We start from the raw sequence: 14,462 nt of genomic DNA, 5'->3' as shown, positions 1-14,462 counted from the left end.
AGAATAAGGTGACACATCAAGACTGTGTATGGTCACCCAAGATGGTGACAAAGATTAAAAAGAGAAAAGGCAGAACGACCAGAACCTTATCCCACAGTACCCCAGTGATGGAACTATGACAAATTCTGCTGCCATAAAAAAATTCAATATTCAGAAATTCTAAATACCTAACAGCTACTATGAAAAATGAAAACCTCCTTCAGTTTGTATCAGCTTTGTTTAATGATATGAACATGAGTCATGAGTGTCTCAGGTTAATCCCACTCTAAAAGCAGTAATATGCTTAGGGTGGATTAATATTATTTGATGACTTTTTTCTAGGTTAATGATCTAGAAATGGTAATTTCAAAACTTTTTAAAATAAAAAATAAAAATTGCTGGTAAACCACAGGTCTCTCAGTATCTGTGGACAGAAATCAGAGTTAATGTTTCAGGTCCAGTGACCCTTCTTCAGAACCATGCCATGCAGAGATGTAGCCACTCAAGTTATATTAAACAATTATACTTGGGGGAATACAAAAAAAATCCTGAGACTCTTCAAAAAAAAAAGCACAAAATTACATTTTCTGGCAAGCCTTCCTTCAATAGCAAAATAAATTGTTTGCTACACTTGCCCAAGAGTCAAGATCTAGAGTCTACTGTAATGAATATCCCAGGTTGCTTTTGGCCTGGAGATTATAAACGTAGGGAGCGGAGACACCATGGAGAGATTCGGAAACAAGAGCTGGATGAGGAGCCAACAAGTAGCGAAACCTGAAGTCCCTTTCGTTTCAAATTGTGCCACAAAAATCTAGATTTTGAACACCAGCCCCAGTTCTTCCCGCTGTTTGTAATTTGGCACAAAAATGGCAGTCCATGTAGTCTTTGGAGACTGCAGCCAAGTCAGAAGTACAAAAATAAATGAGGTAATACCTCTAGGAATCACAAGTGTTTTTTTTGGAACACGCCAGTTGATTCCAAAATGAAAGTTATTATTAATGCAAATGAAAAAAGGAAATAAAACAACAATCGAACACCTAAAACGGTGTTAAACATAAACACCACACGAGTCACTGTAAACTCTAATGCTGCATAAATGAATGCGGGCACTCTTTCTATAAACTGACTGATTACTTCCGTCGTGAAAGACAATGACACTGAATGGAAAACAACTTGCAAGAGCAGCCCACCACTCTCCCTGTACTGCAATAGGCCTCCCTTACCCAGATGAAGCTGCTGAAACTTTATGACCGTCGGCCACCCAACTCGTCACCACTGCTTCTCTGAAAACCCGACAGACGTCGCCTGTCCCCTTCACTACCACGTAAAGCGCTCGGTAGCAAGAATCTCATACCCAGATTGACTAGCTCGGTCTAAGGCTCAACTCCCATCAAGACAGCCAACCGCCATTACATACACAAACAGAAGTGGGAGAGACACGCAGATAAGATGGCGTCCGTCTTTCCCGGAACACACCGCGACACAGCCCACCCTCAGGATTGGTTAAACACACTTTGCATTCTGGGAGTCGTAGTCCTCCAGTTTTCTCCCTCCACCCCAACAAAAGCACCATACAATAAAATGGCGCAGAAGTAATATGGGCGTGCCTTGATTATAATGATTGGGTCACGTTCACAAATCTCTGGCTGCAGATGAGACTTCAACACAAACTTTCTGGCCTCGACAATATCATCGTGCTACAATATTCTCCGCCTTATATTTTTTCACATTATATGGTGCTTTTCAGCATTGTCAAACATGATTATTCAATTCACAGAAACCGATTTATTGAATTGGATGTTGGTTACCTCAGCTGGCTGGTTTGCGGTATATATCAGTGTGAATTCAATTTCTACATTTAACCGTTGAAGGACTGTCTTTCACAACATTGTTCCTGAAGTGTGGTGATCCTTAAGTTAAATTAGTAGTCACTGAACTGTGTGCTAAGTTATGCATTAATCAGTTCTTGAATTTTCCAAAAGCAAAATTTCACTACTGTTGGAAATGGAGGTCCATATTATTTGATGAATTTATTGTCATGTGTATCTACTACAAATACAGTGAAAAGTGTTGTTTAGTATCGTCACTCTCTGGCATAAGAACTAAGAGCAGAAGTAGGCAGTTCATCACCTAGAGCCTCCTCCACCAATCAAAACAAACATGGCTGATCTCAACTCCGAGAAAGTGAGGACTGCAGATGCTGGAGATCAGAGCTGAAAAATGTGTTGCTGGAAAAGCGCAGCAGGTCAGATCAACTCCGGAGTTCTGCTCCACTTTTCTGCCTGCTCTCCAGAACCCTTCAATCCATTACTTATTAAAATCTGTCCATTTTTAAAAATGTACTCAATGTCCTAGCATCCTCGGCATTCTGTGGTTATGAATTCTAGACACACAGCATTGTTTCAGAGAAGTAATTTTCTCTTTATTTCTGTTTTAAATCTGCTCTCCCTTATCCTAAAAATACAACCTCTTGCTCTAAATTACCCCATGAGTAAACATCCTTTCTACATCTACTTTGTCAATCCCCTTTATATACCTCAACTAGATTCCTCTCATTCTTCTCAACTCCAGAGAGTGTAAGATTAAACTACTCTATCTCTTTTCATTAAACAGTTTGCTCATCTCTGGAATCAATCTAGTGAACCTCCTCTGAACTGCTTCCAATACCACTACATCCCTCCTCAAGCAAGGTGACCAAAATTGAATACTGGACTCCAGGTACAGTCTCACAGTTTGTACAGCCTTGTACAGTTGCAGCAACACTTCCTACTTTTATACTCTATTTCTTCAGCAATAAATGCCAAAACCCCAACTGTATTCCTTATTACCTGCTGTACTTTTGTACTAGTTTTCTGCAATTCATGCACGAAGACACCCACATCCCCTTCTACACTGAAGCACTCTGAAGTTTCTCTCCATTTAGATAATAAGTTGCCCTCCTTTTCCCCTGTCCAAAGTGGATTACCTCACTTATCTACATTAAACGTAATCTGCCAAATTTTTGCCCCATTTCTATATCCATTTGTAATTTTCTTATTTCTCCATAGCAATTTACTTTTCCTCCTACTTTCCTCATCTGCAAAATTTGGCTATAGTATTTTCCATTCCCACGTCTAATTGATTAATACAGATTGTAAATAGTTAGGGGCCAAGAACCAGACTCTGTGATACCACACTACTTACTTCTTGCCAACCAAATAAAGACTCATTTATCCTGACTCTGTGCTTTCTGTTGGTTAACAAATCTCAATTTATTATCAGTGAAAAAGGTTGTTTAGTGTCACCACTCTCTGGCACCATCAGACACAGAAAATAAACCAAAATACAGAATATAAAGCCAGAATAATAAACAATAAAGTTCACATTATAGTCTTATCACAATAAAGTTAGGTGGTCTTTGGCTCAGCTGCTACTTCTAGCTCAGACATGGGTCTCGATTCAAGCTCCTCCACCCCAATACCTTGACTGGCTGCTGTTTAACTGGTGACACTGCTGCAGCTATGCTTGGCTGCACCAGTGCCACTGAAACAAAGAATTGCCACTTACTGGTACCATCTTGCTTCCACCAACACCATTGCCATTAATTGATGCGGGGCCAATCTTGCTGAGCAGCCTCTGCCGTTGATGCAGGATCCTGCGCTGGGATCAAGCTTGCCGCTGTCAGGTACCCTGGCCTAGCCATTATCCAAGCTAATCCTCAATCCAAACTGATAAATTACACCTAACCCCATATAATCTTATCTCGTAATTTTAGCTTTTGTGTGTACCTTTCTCGATGCCCTCTAGAGGTCCAGTCTTCATCTACAGAATCTCCCTGAGACAAATTGCTTTTTATGTCTTCAAAGAACTCTGATAAATTAGTTACTCTTCATAAAACCAGGAGAAAGTGAGGACTGCAGATGCTGGAGATCCGAGTCAAAGAGTGTGGTGTTGGAAAAGCACAGCCAGTCAGGCAGCATCTGAGGGCTTATACCTGAAACGGGGCTCCTCAGATTTGGCCTGACCGGCTGTGCTTTTCCAGCACCACGTTCTTCAACTCTTCATAAAACCATGCTGACTCAGATGGATTGTATTTTGACTTTCCAAATGTCCTATTGCTTCCTAATATCAATTCTAACAATTTCCTAACAATGTGTTAAACTATCTAGACTGTAGTTTCCTACTTTCTGCATCTCTCTCTTTTTTGAATAAGTATGTTACATTAGCATTTTTCTCAAACAGTGGAGTCTTTCTCTCATCTGGGAAGTTTTGGAATATTATAACCAATGGATCTACCATCTCTGTTTCGCATCCTAGGATGTAGGCCTTCAGACCCTTGTCACCTGTGTCCCTTCAAACCCAATGGTTTACTCAGTAGTTTTCCCTACTGATAATGGTTTAAGTTCCTCTCTTTCTATAACTTCTGCATTTCTTCTTACGCTTGGGATGGAGCTACTGTCATTCACTATGAAAACCAATGCAAATATTGATTAAATGACTTTGCCAATTCTATGTTCCCCAATATTAACTCACCAGTCATCCTCTAAGGGACGAACATTCACTTTATTAATTTACTCAGAGAAGCTTTTGCTATATATTTTTATATATTGTGCTAGTTTTCTTTCAATATTTATCTTTGCTCTTTTATAACTTTTTTAGTCACCCTTTGAGCTTTAAAAGTTTCTTAAACTTCCTGACTGCCATTCCCCCTTGCAAAATGGTATGCCTTAGCTTTGTCTTTATATTCTTTAACTTCATTGCTTAGCCATGGATGTTTATTTATTCCCCCTTACAATCTTTCCTCCCTCTTTGAATAAATTTTATTTGATTTCCTTAAACATCTGCCATTGCTCATTAACCTTTTAGTCTTCCCACCCAGCCCACTTTGGACAAGTCAGTCCTTACGTCTGCCTAATTTCCTTTGTTTAATTCCAGAATGGTATTGTGGGACTCCAGTTTCTTGCCCTTCAAGTGAATTTGAATTTCAAGATGAGCTGTCCCCACCTCCACCCCAATCATTCTATCGAAGTAAAGAGACTTCTTTTCTCTTTCCCATCTGCAAAGTTATGATGAGAAATAGAGCAAGAATCCTATGATTTTATTTCCCTCGGCTCAACATGGTCCAGGCCATTAAATTTAAAGAATCTAGTATGATCCTGGAAGGTTGGCTACACTGCTTTCGTTTAGCTAATCATTTAGCTTAGCCATATTTGCTTTTGGCTATGGTCACATTCCCTACTCTGGGCTATATGGTATTGCTCTTTCCACATCGCATACCCAATAAATCTTGTCATGCAACCTAAATTCCTCATCTGTACATTATACAACCAGTCTGACAGAAGTTCCAATCTGAATTGAATCCTTCCACAACCTGATATCACAGAAAAGCAATTTGCAATGCTGCTTGGATCCCCCAAGCAGCAAATCTGACAGCTCCCAGAAAGACAGAAAATAAGTAATTTTCAAAAGAAGAGGAAAGGAATTGATAAATTCAGTACTACTGGAGCAAAGTGAGAAGTCTTAAGTAGGGATACCAACATGGATCAGATCATGGTACATGGTATTAAAGTTTCAATATTGAAGTCTCAAAGCTTTAAGGCTTAATAAGGGCAAATCTATGAGAATTTGGCAGAAAAGGGGACAGCTGAAAAAGAAAGACAGCAATTGCACTTATATCGTGCCTTTCTCAATGTTCTAGAAAGCTTTATGCTTAATAAACTGCAAGTGAATGTTGTTGACAAACACTGCACTCCCTCAGTACAATAGTAAAGCATGAACATAAATTACTTGCCGTCACCTCTAAAATGGTGTCTAAACCCATGTAGTCAGAGACTACTAATGTTGAGCTGAACTGACAATTGTAAAGATTGCCATCAGTACTACCCCTTTCAAGGATATCTGCTTGGGGTAGAGAGACTGATGCAGTTTACTTAGAAACTCGAGTGCACACACTAAAAGATCCAGCATAACGAGATTTTGTCAGTTCCAAGTTCCTATTCCTTTAAACAGTGGCTTTATACTGCAAGTTGTCAGGAATTTCACCAGATGAAACATCGCAATACAAAGTGACATCTTTAATCAATTTCAACTGATTTCCTTGGTGTGGAAACTGAATACTTTCAACAAAGATTATATCTAGAATATTCAGTAGATTCTTTTGAATTCTCGCCAACTGTGAGTATCTAGTGTACTGCAAACATGGATAATGAAATCATAGCACACTTCAGGACTTAAACATATGGGGAGGTGGACACAGTCGTAATGTCAGAAATAAAAACAGAAGTTGCTGGAAAAGCTCAGCAGATCTGGCAGCATTTGTGAAGAGAAATCAAAGTTAACATTTTGGGTCTGGTGACAGTTGTATTATCACTGTACTGGTAATAAAGAGCCCCAAGCTAATGTTCTGGAGAAATGGGTTTAAATTTCACCATGGTAAAATTTGATTTCAAGAAAAATCTAGAATGAAAAGCGAGTCTGATGGCAGCAATGTAACCACTGTGGATTGCTTTAAAATCAATTTGGTTCACTAATGTCTTTCAGGGAAAATCTACCGCCATCCTACCTGAGGTTGACTCTTAACTGCTCTCTGAAATGGCTGCAGAGCCAATCAGTTCTAGGACAATTCGGGATGGTAACAATTTGCTAACAATGGCCACCTCCCATATATGAATAGCGAAAAAAAGACTGAAACTTCAGCACATTAAAAGAGAGTGCTTAAATTGGCTGAAATCCTACATTTCAGGAGAAACATTAACCTAAGGATTACCTACCAGCTCAGATGAACATAAAATATTCCACACTGTCTTGTTCTCTGGGCCAAAAATTATCCCTCAATTAATACCACCAAAAACAGATCAACTGATAATTTATTTCAGTTATTTACGAGGTCTAGCAATATGTAAATTGGTTGCCAAATCACTCTACATAATAATGACTTCATATTGTTGACTGTGAAATACTTTAGTTATCTTAAAGTCATGAAGGTTTACCATATAAATATAAACTCTTTCTTGAAAACTGTTATTCATCAGCTATCTGATTATCAATTGTGCAAGTGTCAGACTTCAAACCAAAATTTGCTTCATCCAGCTGGAAGTTGCCTCATGGTTACCCGTACAGACTCACTGGGTGGCACTTAATTACCTAGGTGAAAGTGAGAACTATAGATGTTGGAGATCACCGTCAAGATTAGAGTGGCACTGGAAAAGCACAGCCGATCAGGCAGCATCCGAGGAGCAGGAAAATCGACGTTTCAGGCGGGAGAAATTTCCTGAGGAAGGGCTCCTGCCCGAAATGTTGATTTTCCTGCTCCACGGATGCTGCCTGACCGGCTGTGCTTTTCCAGCACTACTCTAATCTTGGCGCTTAATTACCCTATACTTGTGGTATCTAAAGTGCATTATTCCAAATCTACAGACAGTGACATCACCAAAGAAAACCTGTTATCATCTGTATGCTGATGACACCCAGATCTCCCTTACCCACTGTGCTGAACGAACAGAAATTTCCATCAATAAATAGTGAACTCACAGCAAACTCTGTTCACTGGCTCCATCCCTTCCCCTTGAAAACTGTTTGGTTGCAATTTTGGTGTCATACGTGATAAGCTTCTCCATATCATCACTAACAGACAATTTCTACCTCTGTGACATCATCTGACTTTGCTCATGACAGCTTATTTGTTGCCAAAACCCTCATTATGACTTTTTTTAACCTCTAAAATTAATTATTCTGTATTAGGTTAAAGATGTTTAATAATACAATTTTGTTTTCATGTAAAGACTGTTAAATGTATTTCCAGAAATGAAGACACAATAAGAACAAATTGTCATCATAAACACATTTGAATCTGAAGACATCATTTTAAATAAAAGCATTGTCAGATATTCCTGTATTTTGCAGGAATAATGCACTCAGCCCTCAGTGTCTGCAGATCTGCTTACTCAGGAGTTCAGCCCCGACCCCATCTTTATTTCACCCACTGTCCTCAATATATTAATTGCATGGTCCTTCACATTACATGGGAGTAGCATCTGCATCTTTTGTTATCCATAGAAGTCTATCCTTGCAGATAATGGCGAGTGAATATAATTCCTCAAATTTCTCTCTGTGCAGAACTGATAAATAATGAATATAATATCTCATCCAATTTCAAAAGGCTTTACTCACTCACTCGGATTAGAGTTGGATTAGAACAAATCAACATGGATTTAGTAAGGGGAGGTCTTGCCTGACAAACCTGTTAGAATTCTCTGAAGAGATAACAAGTAGGTTAGACTAGGGAAACTCAGTGGATGTTATCTATCTAGGCTTCCAAAAAGCCTTTGATAAGGTGCCTCATGGGAGGCTACTGAGTAAGGTGAGAGCCCATGGCGTTTGAGGTGAGCTACTGGCATGGATTGGGCAATTTAGCATGGCAATTCACATGAATTGTGATTCATGACCTGCACATCTTTGGATTGTGGGAGGAAACTGGAGCACCCGGAGTAAACCCTCGCAAACACGGAGAGAATGCGCACAAAGTCCACACAGATAGTCACCCGAGGCAGGAATTGAACCTGGATCCCTGGTGCTGTGAGGTTGCAGTGCTAACCACAGAGCCACCATGCCACCTTTGATGAAGTTCAACATGAGTAAGTGTGAAGTCTTGCACTTTGAAAAAAAGAATACAGGCATGGACATTTTTTTAAAGGGTGAAAAAAGTCATAAAGCCAAAGTACAAAGGGATCTTGGAGTGCTAGTCCAGGATTCTCTAAAGGTTGACTTGCAAGTTGAGTCCGTGGTTAAGAACGCAAATGTAATGTTGTCATTTATTTAAAGAAGATTGGAATGTAAAAACATCAACATACTTCTGAGACTTTATAAAGCTCTTGTTAGGCCCCATTTAGAATACTGTGTCCAATTTTGGGCCTCACACTTCAGGAAGGTCATAGAGTCATAGACACAGGTCATATTGGCACTGCAGTGTGTCCAGCGGAGATTCACACGGATGATCCCTGGAATGGTAGGCCTAACATATGATGATTGGCTCAGGATCCTGGGAGTGTATTCATTAAAGTTTAGAAGGCTGAGGGGAGATTGAATAGAAACTTACCAGATAATGCATGGCTTAGAAAGGGTCAATGCTGGGAAGTTGGTTCTGTTAGGTGGGGATACTAGGACCCGTGGGCACAGCCTTAAAATTAAAGGAGATCAATTTAGAAGGAAATGAGGAGACATTTCTTCAGCCAGAGTGGTGGGCCTGTGGAATTCATTGCCACGGAGTGCAGTGGTGGCCGGGACGTTGGGTGTCTTCAAGTCAGAGATTGATAAATTCTTGGCAAAAGTGAGGACTGCAGTTGCTGGAAATCAGGGTCTAGATTAGAGTGGAACTGGAAAAGCACAGCAGGTGAGGCAGCATCTGAGGAGCAGGAAAATCAACATTTCAGGCATCAGGAATGAAGGCAGGGAACCTCCAGGGTAGAGAAATAAATGGGAGCAGGGGTGGGCCTAGGGAAAAGGTAGCATAGAGTACAATAGGTGGATGGGGGTGGGGATGAAGGTGGTAGGTCAGAGAGGAGGGTAGAGCAGATAGGTGGGAAGGAAGACTGGTAGGTAGGACAGGTTTGGAGGATTGTGTTGAGCTGGAAGGTTGGAACTGGGGTAAGGTGGGGGAGGGGAAATTAGGAAACTGGTAAAGTCCATATTGATGCCCTGGGGTTGAAGTGATCCAAGACGGAAGATGAGGCGTTCTTTCTGCAGGCATTGGGTGGTGAGGGAGTGCCGGTGGAGGAGACCCAGGACCTGCATGTCCTTGGCAGGGTGGGAGGGGGAGCTGAAATGTTGGACCACGGAGCGGTGGGGTTGACTAGTGCGGGTGTCCCGGAGATGTTCCCTAAAGCGCTCTGCGGGAAGGCATCCAGTCTCCCCAGCGTAGAGGAGACAGCATTGGGAGCAACGGATACAATAAATGACATTGGTGGATGTTCAGGTGAAACTTTGATGGATGTGGAAGGCTCCTTTGGGGCCTTGGATGGAGATGAGGGGGGAGGTGTGGGCGCAGGTTTTGGGAATACGGAGTAGCATTTTTGCAGGATGCAGGGTGGGAGGAGGTGTAATCCAAGTAGCTGGGGGGGGGGTTGGTGGGTTTGTAGAAAATGTCAGTGTTGAGTCAGTCACCGTTGATGGAGATGGAGAGGTCCAGGAAGGAGAGGGAGGTATCGGAGATGAATTTAAGGTCGGGGTGGAATGTGTTGGTGAAGTTGATGAACTGCTCAACCTCCTCGTGAGAGCATGAGGTGGCGTCGATGCAGTCATCAATGTAGCAGAGGAAGAGGTGGGAAGTGATGCCAATGTAACTACGAAGATGGACTGTTCTACATAGCCAACAAAGAGACAGGCATAGCTGGGGCCCATACAGGTGCCCATGGCTACCCCTTTCATCTGGAGGAAGTGGAAGGATTCGAAGGTCAAATTGTTAAGGGTGAGTGTCAGTGGAATGGTACTGTTGGAAATGTCAGGAGAGAAAAAAACGGAGGGCTTGGAGGACCTGGTCATGGCGGATGGTGGTGTAGAGGGATTGTATGTACATGTGAAGATGAGGCGTTGGGGGCCAGGGAAACAGAAGTCTTGGAGTGGAGGGCCTGGGTGGTGTCTCGAATGTATGTGGGGAGTTCCTGGACTAGGGGGGATAGGACAGTATCGAGGTTGTTGGAAGTGAGTTTGGTGGGGCAGGGGCAGGCTGGGACAATGGGTTGGCCAGGATGATCAGGCTTGTGGATCTTGGGAAGGAGGTAGAATCGGGTGGTGCAGGATTTCCAGACAACGGGGTTGGAAGCTGTGGGTGGGAGATCTCCTGAGGTGATGAGGATGTGTATGTTCTGGGACATGATGGTTTGGTGATGGGGCGGGTGGGACTGTAGGAGGTGTCTTCGAGTTGCTGTCTGGCTTCAGTGACGTGGAGGTCAGTGCACCAAACTACCACTTCACCCCCTTTATCCGCTGGTTTGATGATGAGGTTGGGATTGGAGCAGAGGGAGTGGAGGGCTGCGTGTTGTGAGGGTGAGAGGTTGGAGTAGGGGAGGGAGGTAGACAGGTTAAAGCGGTTAATGTCTCGGCGGCAGTTGGAAATGAAAAGATCGAGGGTGGGTAATAGGCCAGAATGGGTGTCCAGTGGATGGAGTGTGTTGGAGGTGCATGAAGGGATCCTTGGAAGGTGGGCGGGAGTCCTGATTGAAATTCTTGATCTTGCAAGGAATTAAGGGCTATGGGGAGAGTGCAGGTAAGTGGAATTGAAAAGCCTATCAGCCATGATTAAATGGTGAAGTTGATTCGATGGGCCGAATGGCCTTGCTTCCACTCATATGTTTTATGGAAATAAGCTCCTCTTCCTGCAGTTTCCTTTCATAGGATGGCAAGCATTAACTTTAGCTTTCCAGGCACATTTTATCAGGCTCATTATGTATTTTGAGCTGCCTCAAGTGCAACCACATCATCTCCAAATTTATCACTTTGATTTAACTTCCTAAGTCCAGGTCACTCATAGTACTGCTTGCACTACTGCTTGCATGAGGTATTCCACTCAATTCTTCATTCACTCTGTCACAACTCTCACAAGTACCCTTATTTTCTAACCTTCTGTTAGCTTCTTATATTTTCCAAGTTCATCTTAAATCCCAATAACTTACAGTTTAAAAAATGTGAAAGATTGAAAGAACTTTCTTAATGCTAAGGCGCATCATGTGTAGGGCTCTCCCAGTGTACTTGTGTTATCACTTCCACAAAGAAGTTCAAGAGGTTGGTCTGGTTACTGCTCAATACGTAATTGGTGTACATAATATACTTAAGATTACTTCCAAGTTACTATATTATTTTGCTTGGAATAAGCAGTGTCATTGGCAAATTTTGCCACTGTACATGTGGTCCCCAACTCCAAATCATCTGTATAAATTGTAAATAATTGTGGTTCCAACAATGATCCCTAATGCATACCACGATTGCCAGCCAGAATAGCACTCATTTATCCCCACTCTTTACATCTTGTCCTCTGGGTCCCCGTTGTCCACCTTGTTGAAGTGCCTTCATAGAATTCCAATAGGCATGTGAAGCCCTTCATGAACACATGCTGGGTCTGTATAATGGGACAATTCCTTTCAAGATGCCCTGCTATTTCTTCCTTGATAATAAATTCAAGCATTTTCTGCACTAGAGGTTAAGCTCACTGGTCTATAATTCCCCATCTTTTATTTGCTTCATACTGCTCGTCAACTGTGGTACCATAAAGTCAGTGTTTCCAGTCGTCAACGTTAGACAGGGCTTCCCTCATTCTCTCATAGTCCCCTTTATTCAAGCACACCCTAATATAAGAGTTTATCTTCACACTATCCAGCTGTATTTTAAATTTAACCATAGTGTGATCGCTCCTTCCAAGAGGATCAAATTGATAAAGAAAATTGATTTACAAATGATAAAGGAAATTTTCTTGAACACATTCAACAAAGTCTTCACCATCCAACTTTTAACATTATGGTAGCCTCAGTCAATGTTTGGAAAATTAAAATCACCTACTATTAACATACTTAGTATTCTTACATAAATCTGAGATCTCTCTATATACTTGTTCCTTGGTTTTTCCAGCGGTTCAGGAGGATCGGGAGAGAACCTGTTTGTCTATTTCAGATGTGACTGACGGGGAATCGATAATAAGGATAAAGAATGTAGAAGCGGATGATCCAGGAGCGACAATTGGAAATAAATCCGACCGTTAACGGCCACAACGGACGTCATGAAGACTCAACGCATGCGCATTACCGGTGACGGGTCGACACACGCGCACTTTCGAACTGGGCGTGAAGCCTCCTCAGGCGTATTATCAGTGACGCTTCTAGACACTCAATCTCGACCAAGGCGTGGAGACCGCTCAGGCGTACTGCCAGTCTTGATACTGCACATGCGCGTTGAGACCGCTCAGCGTATTGCCGGTGAGGGGGGGCACATGCGCAGTTTCGACGAGGTCGTGGAGACGGGTCGGGCGTGATGCCGGCAACGGTTTGGCACATGCGCGTTTCCGCTGAAATGCGGAGCAGCCACAGGCGTGGAAAGGTCAAGCTGTCGCTGCAGCCCTGTCCGGAGGAGCTGCAAGATCATCCGACTAGCCCCTACCTATTCCCAAACTTTCCCCCCAAACTCATGGGAGGGCTGTTCGGCGAAATGCCACTGTTATTTGGTTACGTGACCACCCCATAGCCATTCATCACAGCAGTAGATACAACTCACGTTCAAACTCTTGTAACATCATTATTATTCTTACATAAATCTAAGATTTAAACAATTGTTTAAATTTTACCTCTGTCTTCATGGTCGATGTTGTTTATCCAAGAGTGCCCAATAAGTGGTTCAGCCCCAATGGCCATACGGGTTTGTATTTTTCAGACCATCTGACAGCAGCTCTCTCTCTCACACACACGATTTTTGCCAAATTGTTGCAGAATATTTTCCGTTTTCTCTCCAGCCCTCGCCTATGCAGCAGTTTCATGGTCTTAAGAAATACTCACGCAATTCTAATTCTGGCCTCTTGCGTAGCCCTAATTCCCCTATAAATCAGTGTCTGGACTCTCAGTTACCTCACCTGCATCACCAAAGATGATTTGATCTTTTATCTCGTGTTGCTCAGTGTCACTTTATTTTCAAATGCTCATACGTCCACGTGAAACATTACATTACAGCTTGCTTTTCTGTTTATTTTGCTTTAAATGATATTTACATTTAGATGACCATGTGTCATCCACACATCCTTACCAAAAAACCAAAAGACAAAGGCAAATGTAAAGCATGAAATTTGCAATTATGTCTAATGGCAAGTTTTAAGAAGATTTGTAGGTCAGGTTGAGGTCCTGGGTGTAGGTTTGCTCAACAAGCAAACCTATGTACAGATTGTGTTTATTATTTGAAGTGGATAAACTTTATTAAATTCTGCCATTTTAGAGAATCAAGATAGGAATTTGTTTCCATTTATAAAAGGAAGGGATCAGCAAAACAAAGCAGGAAACCAGTTTGTTTTTTTTAAAAAACAGAAAGCCAATAACCTAGTGGTATTATTGCTGGACTGTGAATCCAGACACTAAAATAGGTTCTGGGGACCCAGGTATGAATCCTGCCATGGCAGATTGTGGAATTTGAATCCAGTAAACATTTGGCAAAGTTTATCAACAATCAATGGGCATTATGAATGTTAATCATCAGACAAACCTATCTGGTTCACTAATGTCCTTTTATGGAAAGAAAACTGCCATCCTTACTGGTCTGGACTACATGTGACTCCAGAACCAAACCAAAGCAAAGCAATGTAGTGGACTCTTCCCTCTGGAATGGGCAACAAATGCTGGCCCAACACACGTGAATGAATATAAAAGACTGCGTAAAGTTGTTTGTCTCCACATATCCTTCAAATTACAGCTATATGAAGAAATATAAATGGCTGCATTTTCTGACAAATTATCACCAGTTTAAAAAAAAGCTTTCTTAGA

General features: G+C 41.8%; 1 protein-coding gene across 4 annotated transcripts in view; it reads right to left on the bottom strand.

Moving 5' to 3' along the window:
- LOC132822260 (RNA-binding protein 5-like) overlaps positions 1–1,435 on the bottom strand; it is a 39,915-nt gene extending 38,480 nt beyond the window's left edge. For 3 of the 4 annotated variants that reach the window (XM_060835399.1, XM_060835402.1, XM_060835401.1), the window contains exon 1: positions 1,334–1,435. The gene's annotated coding sequence lies outside the window, so the exon portion shown is untranslated. Of the gene's footprint in view, positions 1–1,202; positions 1,311–1,333 lie in introns of those variants that run through there. The other variant, XM_060835400.1, reaches the window with a different exon arrangement.
- Positions 1,436–14,462: the final 13,027 nt, after the last annotated feature.

Source organism: Hemiscyllium ocellatum, chromosome 14 (assembly GCF_020745735.1).
Source record: "Hemiscyllium ocellatum isolate sHemOce1 chromosome 14, sHemOce1.pat.X.cur, whole genome shotgun sequence".
NCBI lineage: Eukaryota > Metazoa > Chordata > Chondrichthyes > Orectolobiformes > Hemiscylliidae > Hemiscyllium > Hemiscyllium ocellatum.
Note: the sequence above shows the minus strand (reverse complement) of the source record. Positions and strands in the feature narration are given on the sequence as shown.